This window comes from Pelobates fuscus, chromosome 9 (assembly GCF_036172605.1).
Source record: "Pelobates fuscus isolate aPelFus1 chromosome 9, aPelFus1.pri, whole genome shotgun sequence".
In the NCBI taxonomy this organism is placed as follows: domain Eukaryota; kingdom Metazoa; phylum Chordata; class Amphibia; order Anura; family Pelobatidae; genus Pelobates; species Pelobates fuscus.
The window spans coordinates 20,740,935-20,753,533 of NC_086325.1; positions in this window are offsets into that span (position 1 = coordinate 20,740,935).

Here is a 12,599-nt window from a genome sequence, read left to right on the forward strand (position 1 = left end):
CAGACAACTAACTGCTATTAGCTTACAGTGAAAAACTTTTTTTCTTTTTAAAGGCACGCTATTGTGACACCAGATATGAGTGGCAAAGTACACTGGCAGAGGTTGGCAGAGTACACGCTGAAGGCCTGACACCCAGACGCTTGCAGACAACTAACTGCTATTAGCTTACAGTGAAAAACTTTTTTTCTTTTTAAAGGCACGCTATAGAGACACCAGATATGAGTGGCAAAGTACACTGGCAGAGGTTGGCAGAGTACACGCTGAAGGCCTGACACCCAGACACTTGGAGACAACTAACTGCTATTCAATCTATTACAGTGAAAAAATTTAGTTTTGTTTTTAAATGCAAGCTTAAGCTATTGTGACACCAGATATAAGTGGCGGCACTGGGCAAGTGGGCACAGTATCCACTGTGAGCCTGACACAGAAGCTGGCAGGCAGGCAACTGCAATTACATTACACAGAAAAAAAAAAAAAGCAGACTGATGTTATAGCCCTAAAAAGGGCTTTTTGGGGTGCTGTCCTTACAGCAGAGATCAGATGAGTCCTTCAGGACTGTAGTGGACACTGAATACCCTAGCTTAGCTATCAATTTCCCTATCAAATGAGCAGCAGCTACACTTTCCCTCCTCTATCTAAGAATGCAGCTTCAGAATGAATCTAAAATGGATGCTGTACAGGAGGTGGGAGGGTCTGGAAGGGAGGGTCTGCTGCTAATTTGCTGGAATGTGTCTGCTGACCGTGAGGCACAGGGTCAAAGTTTACTCAATGATGACAAATAGGGGGCGGATCGAACCGCGCATGTGTTCGCCCGCCGTGGCGAACGCGAACACGCTATGTTCGCCAGGAACTATTCGCCAGCGAACAGTTCGGGACATCACTAGTGTCCTAGAAATATAGAATCTTATTCTCACATGTTCTAGAAATATAGAATGTTACTCTCACATGTTCCAGAAATATAGAATGTTACTCTCACATGTTCTAGAAATATAGAATGTTACTCTCACATGTTCTAGAAATATAGAATGTTACTCTCACATGTTCCAGAAATATAGAATGTTACTCTCACATGTTCTAGAAATATAGAATGTTACTCTCAGATGTTCTAGAAATATAGAATGTTACTCTCAGATGTTCTAGAAATATAGAATGTTACTCTCAGATGTTCTAGAAATATAGAATGTTACTCTCACATGTTCTAGAAATATAGAATGTTACTCTCAGATGTTCTAGAAATATAGAATGTTACTCTCACATGTTCCAGAAATATAGAATGTTACTCTCACATGTTCTAGAAATATAGAGTGTTATTCTCACATGTTCCAGAAATATAGAATGTTACTCTCACATGTTCTAGAAATATAGAATGTTACTCTCAGATGTTCTAGAAATATAGAATGTTACTCTCACATGTTCCAGAAATATAGAATGTTACTCTCACATGTTCTAGAAATATAGAATGTTACTCTCAGATGTTCTAGAAATATAGAATGTTACTCTCAGATGTTCTAGAAATATAGAATGTTACTCTCACATGTTCTAGAAATATAGAATGTTACTCTCAGATGTTCTAGAAATATAGAATGTTACTCTCACATGTTCCAGAAATATAGAATGTTACTCTCACATGTTCTAGAAATATAGAGTGTTATTCTCACATGTTCCAGAAATATAGAATGTTACTCTCACATGTTCTAGAAATATAGAATGTTACTCTCAGATGTTCTAGAAATATAGAATGTTACTCTCACATGTTCCAGAAATATAGAATGTTACTCTCACATGTTCTAGAAATATAGAATGTTACTCTCACATGTTCCAGAAATATAGAATGTTACTCTCAGATGTTCTAGAAATATAGAATGTTACTCTCAGATGTTCTAGAAATATAGAATGTTACTCTCAGATGTTCTAGAAATATAGAATGTTATTCTCACATGTTCCAGAAATATAGAATGTTACTCTCACATGTTCTAGAAATATAGAATGTTACTCTCAGATGTTCTAGAAATATACAACAAATACCAGAAAGTGTGCAGCGCTATTAACAGATATACAAAATATGGTGTATTCACCCAATGTGTATATATATAAACAATAAATACCCAATTGTAATGTATATCAGTGGGTAGTATATCAGTAGGTATCACTCCTATATACAAAAGATAAGGAAAACCATAGCATAATACTGGTTTTCCTTATCTTTTGTATATAGGAGTGATACCTACTGATATACTACCCACTGATATACATTACAATTGGGTATTTATTGTTTATATATATACACATTGGGTGAATACACCATATTTTGTATATCTGTTAATAGCGCTGCACACTTTCTGGTATTTGTTGTGTTCTTTATTGCTGTGGGACCTTTTGTGATTAAATCCCACTAGTGTGTTTCAGCAGCTGTTCTTTAGCGCCATAAGCTATACCTCTTCTCCAATTTGTTCTAGAAATATAGAATGCTACTCTCACATGTTCTAGAAATATAGAATGTTACTCTCACATGTTCCAGAAATATAGAATGTTACTCTCAGATGTTCTAGAAATATAGAATGTTACTCTCAGATGTTCTAGAAATATAGAATGTTACTCTCAGATGTTCTAGAAATATAGAATGTTACTCTCACATGTTCTAGAAATATAGAATGTTACTCTCAGATGTTCTAGAAATATAGAATGTTACTCTCACATGTTCCAGAAATATAGAATGTTACTCTCACATGTTCTAGAAATATAGAGTGTTATTCTCACATGTTCCAGAAATATAGAATGTTACTCTCACATGTTCTAGAAATATAGAATGTTACTCTCAGATGTTCTAGAAATATAGAATGTTACTCTCACATGTTCCAGAAATATAGAATGTTACTCTCACATGTTCTAGAAATATAGAATGTTACTCTCACATGTTCCAGAAATATAGAATGTTACTCTCACATGTTCTAGAAATATAGAATGTTACTCTCAGATGTTCTAGAAATATAGAATGTTACTCTCAGATGTTCTAGAAATATAGAATGTTACTCTCACATGTTCCAGAAATATAGAATGTTACTCTCACATGTTCTAGAAATATAGAATGTTACTCTCAGATGTTCTAGAAATATAGAATGTTACTCTCAGATGTTCTAGAAATATAGAATGTTACTCTCAGATGTTCTAGAAATATAGAATGTTACTCTCAGATGTTCTAGAAATATAGAATGTTACTCTCACATGTTCCAGAAATATAGAATGTTACTCTCACATGTTCTAGAAATATAGAATGTTACTCTCAGATGTTCTAGAAATATACAACAAATACCAGAAAGTGTGCAGCGCTATTAACAGATATACAAAATATGGTGTATTCACCCAATGTGTATATATATAAACAATAAATACCCAATTGTAATGTATATCAGTGGGTAGTATATCAGTAGGTATCACTCCTATATACAAAAGATAAGGAAAACCATAGCATAATACTGGTTTTCCTTATCTTTTGTATATAGGAGTGATACCTACTGATATACTACCCACTGATATACATTACAATTGGGTATTTATTGTTTATATATATACACATTGGGTGAATACACCATATTTTGTATATCTGTTAATAGCGCTGCACACTTTCTGGTATTTGTTGTGTTCTTTATTGCTGTGGGACCTTTTGTGATTAAATCCCACTAGTGTGTTTCAGCAGCTGTTCTTTAGCGCCATAAGCTATACCTCTTCTCCAATTTGTTCTAGAAATATAGAATGCTACTCTCACATGTTCTAGAAATATAGAATGTTACTCTCACATGTTCCAGAAATATAGAATGTTACTCTCAGATGTTCTAGAAATATAGAATGTTTCTCTCACATGTTCCAGAAATATAGAATGTTACTCTCAGATGTTCTAGAAATATAGAATGTTACTCTCACATGTTCCAGAAATATAGAATGTTACTCTCAGATGTTCTAGAAATATAGAATGTTACTCTCACATGTTCCAGAAATATAGAATGTTACTCTCACATGTTCTAGAAATATAGAGTGTTATTCTCACATGTTCCAGAAATATAGAATGTTACTCTCACATGTTCTAGAAATATAGAATGTTACTCTCAGATGTTCTAGAAATATAGAATGTTACTCTCACATGTTCCAGAAATATAGAATGTTACTCTCACATGTTCTAGAAATATAGAATGTTACTCTCACATGTTCCAGAAATATAGAATGTTACTCTCACATGTTCTAGAAATATAGAATGTTACTCTCACATGTTCCAGAAATATAGAATGTTACTCTCAGATGTTCTAGAAATATAGAATGTTACTCTCAGATGTTCTAGAAATATAGAATGTTACTCTCAGATGTTCTAGAAATATAGAATGTTACTCTCACATGTTCTAGAAATATAGAATGTTACTCTCAGATGTTCTAGAAATATAGAATGTTACTCTCACATGTTCCAGAAATATAGAATGTTACTCTCACATGTTCTAGAAATATAGAGTGTTATTCTCACATGTTCCAGAAATATAGAATGTTACTCTCACATGTTCTAGAAATATAGAATGTTACTCTCACATGTTCCAGAAATATAGAATGTTACTCTCACATGTTCTAGAAATATAGAATGTTACTCTCAGATGTTCTAGAAATATAGAATGTTACTCTCACATGTTCCAGAAATATAGAATGTTACTCTCACATGTTCTAGAACTATAGAATGTTACTCTCACATGTTCCAGAAATATAGAATGTTACTCTCACATGTTCTAGAAATATAGAATGTTACTCTCAGATGTTCTAGAAATATAGAATGTTACTCTCAGATGTTCTAGAAATATAGAATGTTACTCTCACATGTTCCAGAAATATAGAATGTTACTCTCACATGTTCTAGAAATATAGAATGTTACTCTCAGATGTTCTAGAAATATAGAATGTTACTCTCAGATGTTCTAGAAATATAGAATGTTACTCTCAGATGTTCTAGAAATATAGAATGTTACTCTCACATGTTCCAGAAATATAGAATGTTACTCTCACATGTTCTAGAAATATAGAATGTTACTCTCAGATGTTCTAGAAATATAGAATGTTACTCTCACATGTTCCAGAAATATAGAATGTTACTCTCACATGTTCTAGAAATATAGAATGTTACTCTCAGATGTTCTAGAAATATAGAATGTTACTCTCAGATGTTCTAGAAATATAGAATGTTACTCTCAGATGTTCTAGAAATATAGAATGTTACTCTCACATGTTCCAGAAATATAGAATGTTACTCTCACATGTTCTAGAAATATAGAATGTTACTCTCAGATGTTCTAGAAATATACAACAAATACCAGAAAGTGTGCAGCGCTATTAACAGATATACAAAATATGGTGTATTCACCCAATGTGTATATATATAAACAATAAATACCCAATTGTAATGTATATCAGTGGGTAGTATATCAGTAGGTATCACTCCTATATACAAAAGATAAGGAAAACCATAGCATAATACTGGTTTTCCTTATCTTTTGTATATAGGAGTGATACCTACTGATATACTACCCACTGATATACATTACAATTGGGTATTTATTGTTTATATATATACACATTGGGTGAATACACCATATTTTGTATATCTGTTAATAGCGCTGCACACTTTCTGGTATTTGTTGTGTTCTTTATTGCTGTGGGACCTTTTGTGATTAAATCCCACTAGTGTGTTTCAGCAGCTGTTCTTTAGCGCCATAAGCTATACCTCTTCTCCAATTTGTTCTAGAAATATAGAATGCTACTCTCACATGTTCTAGAAATATAGAATGTTACTCTCACATGTTCCAGAAATATAGAATGTTACTCTCAGATTTTCTAGAAATATAGAATGTTACTCTCAGATGTTCTAGAAATATAGAATGTTACTCTCACATGTTCCAGAAATATAGAATGTTACTCTCAGATGTTCTAGAAATATAGAATGTTACTCTCAGATTTTCTAGAAATATAGAATGTTTCTCTCACATGTTCCAGAAATATAGAATGTTACTCTCACATGTTCCAGAAATATAGAATGTTACTCTCAGATGTTTTAATCTAGAAATATTGAATGTGATTTGCAAGTTTCAAGACTGATTTAAAGAGAGAGAGAGAGAGTGAGAGAAAAAAGAAACCTAGAGAATGAGATTAAGAGACAGATTCTACCTGACCTTATAACTTTGATATACATTTTTAATACATTAATATAGACAATCTCATCATAGATAGTGTTGTCGCGAACCCGAAATTTTCGCGAACTTCCGCAAATGTTCGCGAACCGGCGAACCGCCATTGACTTCAATGGGCAGGCGAATTTTAAAACCAACAGGGACTCTTTCTGGCCACAAAAGTGATGGAAAAGTTGTTTCAAGGGGACTAACACCTGGACTGTGGCATGCCGGAGGGGGATCCATGGCAAAACTCCCATGGAAAATTACACAGTTGATGCAGAGTCTGCTTTTAATCCATAAAGGGCAGAAATCACCTACCATTGACACCTGTCCTCAAAGCCCCTGATACACACTGACACAGAGCAGAATAGAGACTGTTCCCTGTCCTCAGAGACCATGATACACACTGACACAGAGCAGAATAGAGACTGTTACCCCTACATAGGGTCACTTGGCAGATATGGCGGGGTCGTGGGAGGGGGAGGATGACTTTCACCTCTTCCCCTGTTACATTCCCGTTGTGCTGTGACATCACCCTTATACGCTGTGTAAAGCATACTATTTAATTTGATCAGCATGGCCACTTGAGTTTTTATAGTTTTCACGCTGCTTGTAGTTTATATATGGTTCACAAAAATCAAACAAACGATAAAGTAAACGTGTAAGGATTCAGAATATTCTTTCAAACCCTTACACATTGTGTGTACATATTTTTTGTCTTAAGTTTGTGGCTTTAAAGAGGTTTACGTTGTTTCTATGATGTGCATAACATGTTCTTGTAAATGTTTGTTAAATTTTTCCTGGAATTGTAATTTTTCAATCTGAATAAAGATAGTCAAATCCCTGATACACACTGACACAGAGCAGAATAGGGACTGTTCCCCCTACATAGGGTCACTTGGCAGATATGGATTGACACCTATCCTAATGATCCCTGATACACACTGACACAGAGCAGAATAGAGACTGTTCCCCCTACATAGGGTCACTTGGCAGATATGGATTGACACCTGTCCTCAAAACCCCTGATACACACTGACACAGAGCAGAATAGGGACTGTTCCTCCTACATAGGGTCACTTGGCAGATATGGATTGACACCTGTCCTCAAAACCCCTGATACACACTGACACAGAGCAGAATAGGGACTGTTCCCCCTACATAGGGTCACTTGGCAGATATGGATTGACACCTGTCCTCAAAACCCCTGATACACACTGACACAGAGCAGAATAGAGACTGTTCCCTGTCCACAGAGACCATGATACACACTGACACAGAGCAGAATAGAGACTGTTCACCGTCCACAGAGACCATGATACACACTGACACAGAGCAGAATAGAGACTGTTCCCCGTCCACAGAGACCATGATACACACTGACACAGAGCAGAATAGAGACTGTTCCCCGTCCACAGAGACCATGATACACACTGACACAGAGCAGAATAGAGACTGTTCCCCGTCCACAGAGTCCATGATACACACTGACACAGAGCAGAATAGACACTGTTCCCCGTCCACAGAGACCATGATACACACTGACACAGAGCAGAATAGAGACTGTTCCCCGTCCACAGAGACCATGATGCACACTGACACAGAGCAGAATAGAGACTGTTCCCCGTCCACAGAGTCCATGATACACACTGACACAGAGCAGAATAGAGACTGTTCCCCGTCCACAGAGACCATGATACACACTGACACAGAGCAGAATAGGGACTGTTACCCCTACATAGGGTCACTTGGCAGGTATGGATTGACACCTGTCCTCAAAGCTCATGATACACACTGGGGGGAGCTACTGTCCTCCCCAACCCCTGCGCGGTGGGTGGGGGCCATAAATCACAATGGGATGGACCTACTGATAGGAGTGGAGTATTGTTCATATCAGTTTAATACCTTCCGCGTCTCCTATCAGTGGACGTGTATATGGCAGCCATTTTAGGAACTGCACACCTGGGACCCGAGCAAGGTCACCTCGTTCAAGCTGCTCTGGTTCCTTGATGAGCCAGCTGCCCGTGAGTTAACATGTCCCGTGGAGAAGCACTCTGTCCTGTAAAGCCTCACCACAAAAAAATTAAATAAATAACAGCACTCGGAGTGGTGAGTTTAGTAAATGTTCATATCAGTTTAATACCTTCCGCGTCTCCTATCAGTGGACGTGTATATGGCAGCCATTTTAGGAACCGCACACCTGGGACCCGAGCAAGGTCACCTCTTTCAACAGGCGACATGATTTGGCCCTGTAAAACTATCCTGGATATTCTCTACAATTTCTATGGATATGGCATTGATTTATGTAACAGGGAGATGGAAGAAGATGCTTGGTCGGTCCTCTTACTTGAAATTTGGGGCACTGCGCGGGCAAGCTAATGTGCCACCAGATAGGAGTGGTGAGTTTAGTATTGTTCATATCAGTTTAATACCTTCCGCGTCTCCTATCAGAGGACATGTATATGGCAGCCATTTTAGGAACCGCACACCTGGGACCCGAGCAAGGTCACCTCTTTCAACAGGCGACATGATTTGGCCCTGTAAAACTATCCTGGATATTCTCTACAATTTCTATGGATATGGCATTGATTTATGTAACAGGGAAATGGAAGAAGATGCTTGGTTGGTCCTCTTACTTGAAATTTGGGGCACTGCGCGGGCAAGCTAATGTGCCACCAGATAGGAGTGGTGAGTTTAGTATTGTTCATATCAGTTTAATACCTTCCGCGTCTCCTATCAGTGGACGTGTAAATGGCAGAGATTTTTAATTGTTGAATCACCTCCCCTTTTTAGGCCAAGGTGGGAAGATGCTTAGACCACTGGTATATTGGTGCCATCTTGGAGGATTTTTTTTGGGTTTGGTTTTTGAAGCCACAGTGCTGCACCAGTGGGCCTAAAAATTAGGCATGTACACATGCCTGAAAAATTTGGTATTGTTGCAGCCGCTGCTGTAGCAGCGGCCAGAAAAATTGATGTTTGTTTCACAGGCAGAAAGTGCCCTAAAACATGGCGGCTTGAACCCTAGTTGGTGGCGGATAAGTCACGCAAGTCAAACGTCATTCAGAGCTAAAATACAGCAGCGTGTGGACCATTTTTAGCCCAAGGCAGCTCATCTCATCAGGCCTTTTTTAATCGAATGTATCGCCCAGTGTCAGTCCCTTCGGGATCCATCCCTCATTCATCTTAATAAAGGTGAGGTAATCTAGACTTTTTTGACCTAGGCGACTTCTCTTCTCAGTGACAATACCTCCTGCTGCACTGAAGGTCCTTTCTGACAGGACACTTGAAGCGGGGCAGGCCAGAAGTTCTATCGCAAATTGGGATAGCTCAGGCCACAGGTCAAGCCTGCACACCCAGTAGTCAAGGGGTTCATCGCTCCTCAGAGTGTCGATATCTGCAGTTAAGGCGAGGTAGTCTGCTACCTGTCGGTCGAGTCGCTCTCTGAGGGTGGATCCCGAAGGGCTGTGGCGATGCATAGGACTTAAAAAGGTCCGCATGTCCTCCATCAACAACACGTCTTTAAAGCGTCCTGTCCTTGCCGGCGTGGTCGTGGGAGGAGGAGGAGGAGGAGGATGACTTCCACCTCTACCCCTGTTAGATTCCCGTTGTGCTGTGACATCACCCTTTTAAGCTGTGTAAAGCATACTTTTTAATTTATTTTGCAAATGCTGCATCCTTTCCGACTTGTTGTAATTCGGTAACATTTCCGCCACTTTCTGCTTATACCGGGGGTCTAGTAGCGTGGACACCCAGTACAGGTCGTTCTCCTTCAGCCTTTTTATACGAGGGTCCCTCAACAGGCAGGACAGCATGAAAGACCCCATTTGCACAAGGTTGGATGCCGAGCTACTCATTTCCCGTTCCTCCTCCTCACTGATGTCATTGAAGGTATGTTCTTCCCCCCAGCCACGTACAACACCACGGGTACCAGATAGGTGACAACGAGCACCCTGGGATGCCTGTTGTGTTTGGTCTTGCTCCTCCTCCTCCTCCTCAAAGCTACAATCCTCCTCTGACTCCTCTTCCTCACAATCCTCTTCCAGCGTTGCCGCAGGTCCAGCAAGCGATGCTGATAAGGCTGTTTCTGGTGGTGATGGTGACCACAACTCTTCCTCTTCCTCTTCACGCTCATCTACAGCCTGATCCAGCACTCTTCGCAGGGCACGCTCCAGGAAGAAAACAAATGGTATGATGTCGCTGATGGTGCCTTCGTTGCGACTGACTAGGTTTGCCACCTCCTCAAAAGGACGCATGAGCCTACAGGCATTGCGCATGAGCGTCCAGTAACGTGGCAAAAAAATTCCCAGCTCCCCAGAGGCTGTCTTAGCACCCCGGTCATACAAATATTCATTAACAGCTTTTTCTTGTTGGAGCAGGCGGTCGAACATTAGGAGTGTTGAATTCCAACGTGTAGGGCTGTCGCAAATCAAGCGCCTCACTGGCATGTTGTTTCGCCGCTGGATATCGGCAAAGTGAGCCATGGCCGTGTAGGAACGCCTGAAATGGCCACACACCTTCCTGGCCTGCTTCAGGACGTCCTGTAAGCCTGTGTACTTATGCACAAAGCGTTGTACGATCAGATTACACACATGTGCCATGCACGGCACATGTGTCAACTTGCCCAACTTCAATGCCGCTATCAAATTTTTTCCGTTGTCACACACCACTTTGCCGATATCCAGTTGCTGCGGAGTCAGCCACTTTTCCACCTGTGCGTTCAGGGCGGACAGGAGTGCTTGTCCGGTGTGACTCTCTGCTTTCAAGCAAGTTAAACCCAAGACGGCGTGACACTGCCGTATCCGGGATGTGGAATAGTACCTGGGGAGCTGGGGGGGTGCCGTTGATGTGGAGCAAGAAGCAGCGGCACAAGAGGACTCAGCCGAGGAGGTTATGGAAGAGGATGGAGTAGGAGGAGGAGTAGGAGGAGTAGAGGAGGTGGCAGCAGGACTGCCTGCAATTCGTGGCGGTGTCACCAACTCCTCTGCAATGCCACGCATTCCTTGCTTGTCAGCCGTCAGCAGGTTTACCCAATGCGCAGTGTAGGTGATATACCTGCCCTGACCATGCTTTGCAGACCAGGTATCAGTGGTCAGATGGACCCTTGCCCCAACACTGTGTGCCAGACATGCCATGACTTCCTTTTGCACAATCGAGTACAAGTTGGGGATTGCCTTTTGTGAAAAGAAATTCCGTCCGGGTACCTTCCACTGCGGTGTCCCAATAGCTACAAATTTTTTGAACGCCTCAGACTCAACCAGATTGTATGGTAATAGCTGGCGGGCTAATAGTTCGGACAAGCCAGCTGTCAGACGCTGGGCAAGGGGGTGACTTGGTGACATTGGCTTCTTACGCTCAAACATGTCCTTGACAGACACATGACTGTGGGCAGATGAGCGGGAACTGCTCAAGGCGGGAGACGGAGTGGCGGATGGTTGAGAGGGGGCAAGAAGGACAGCAGTGGTTGACGTGGCTGAAGATGCTGGACCAGGAGGAGGATGGCGGCTTAGAGTAGGCGTGCTGCTTGTACTCATGTGTTGATCCCATAGGCGTTTGTGATGTGAGATCATGTGCCTACGCAAAGCAGTTGTACCTAGGTGGGTGTTTGACCTCCCACGACTCAGTTTCCTTTGGCACAGGTTGCAAATGGCATCGCTGTTGTCAGAGGCTGACACACAAAAAAAATGCCACACTGCTGAGCTCTGCAATGACGGCATTCTGGTGGTGGACACAGCATGCGTTGATTGGCGTGCTGTCGGGCTGACCCCGGGTGCCGATGCATGCTGTCTGACTGTGCCACTAGCTCCTTGCGACGACCCCCCCCTGCTTCCAACTCGTCTCCTCCTCCTCTCTGTCTCCCCATCTGAACTTTCGCCCTGTTCTTCTTCTTGCCGAGCGGGCACCCACGTGACATCCATGGACGCATCGTCATCATCAACCGCTTCGCTTGTATCTGACAACTCAGAAAAGGAAGCAGCAGGGGGTACAACATCATCATCATCACACCGTACCTCCATGTGTTTAATGCTGCCTGCCTGAGACATATCCCTGTTATCTACATCCTCTAGCAATAATGGTTGCGCATCACTCATTTCTTCAAACGGGTGTGTGAATAACTCCTCTGACATACCAAGTAAAGCGGCTGTGGTGCTAGTTTTGGTGGTGGCGGCAGGCGGGTGAGTGCTATCTTGAGAGGTGCCTGAAGCTAAGCTGGAGGAGGATGGTGCGTCAAGGTTCCGAGCGGAGGCTGTACAAGATCGGGTGTCCTGTGTTAGCCAGTCAACTATGTCCTCAGAACTTTTCAAGTTCAGGGTACGTGGCTTCTGAAAACTGGGCATTATTCTAGGGCAAAAGGGAATCACAGCACCACGACCACGACGGCCCCTGCGGGGTGGCCTGCCTCTGCCT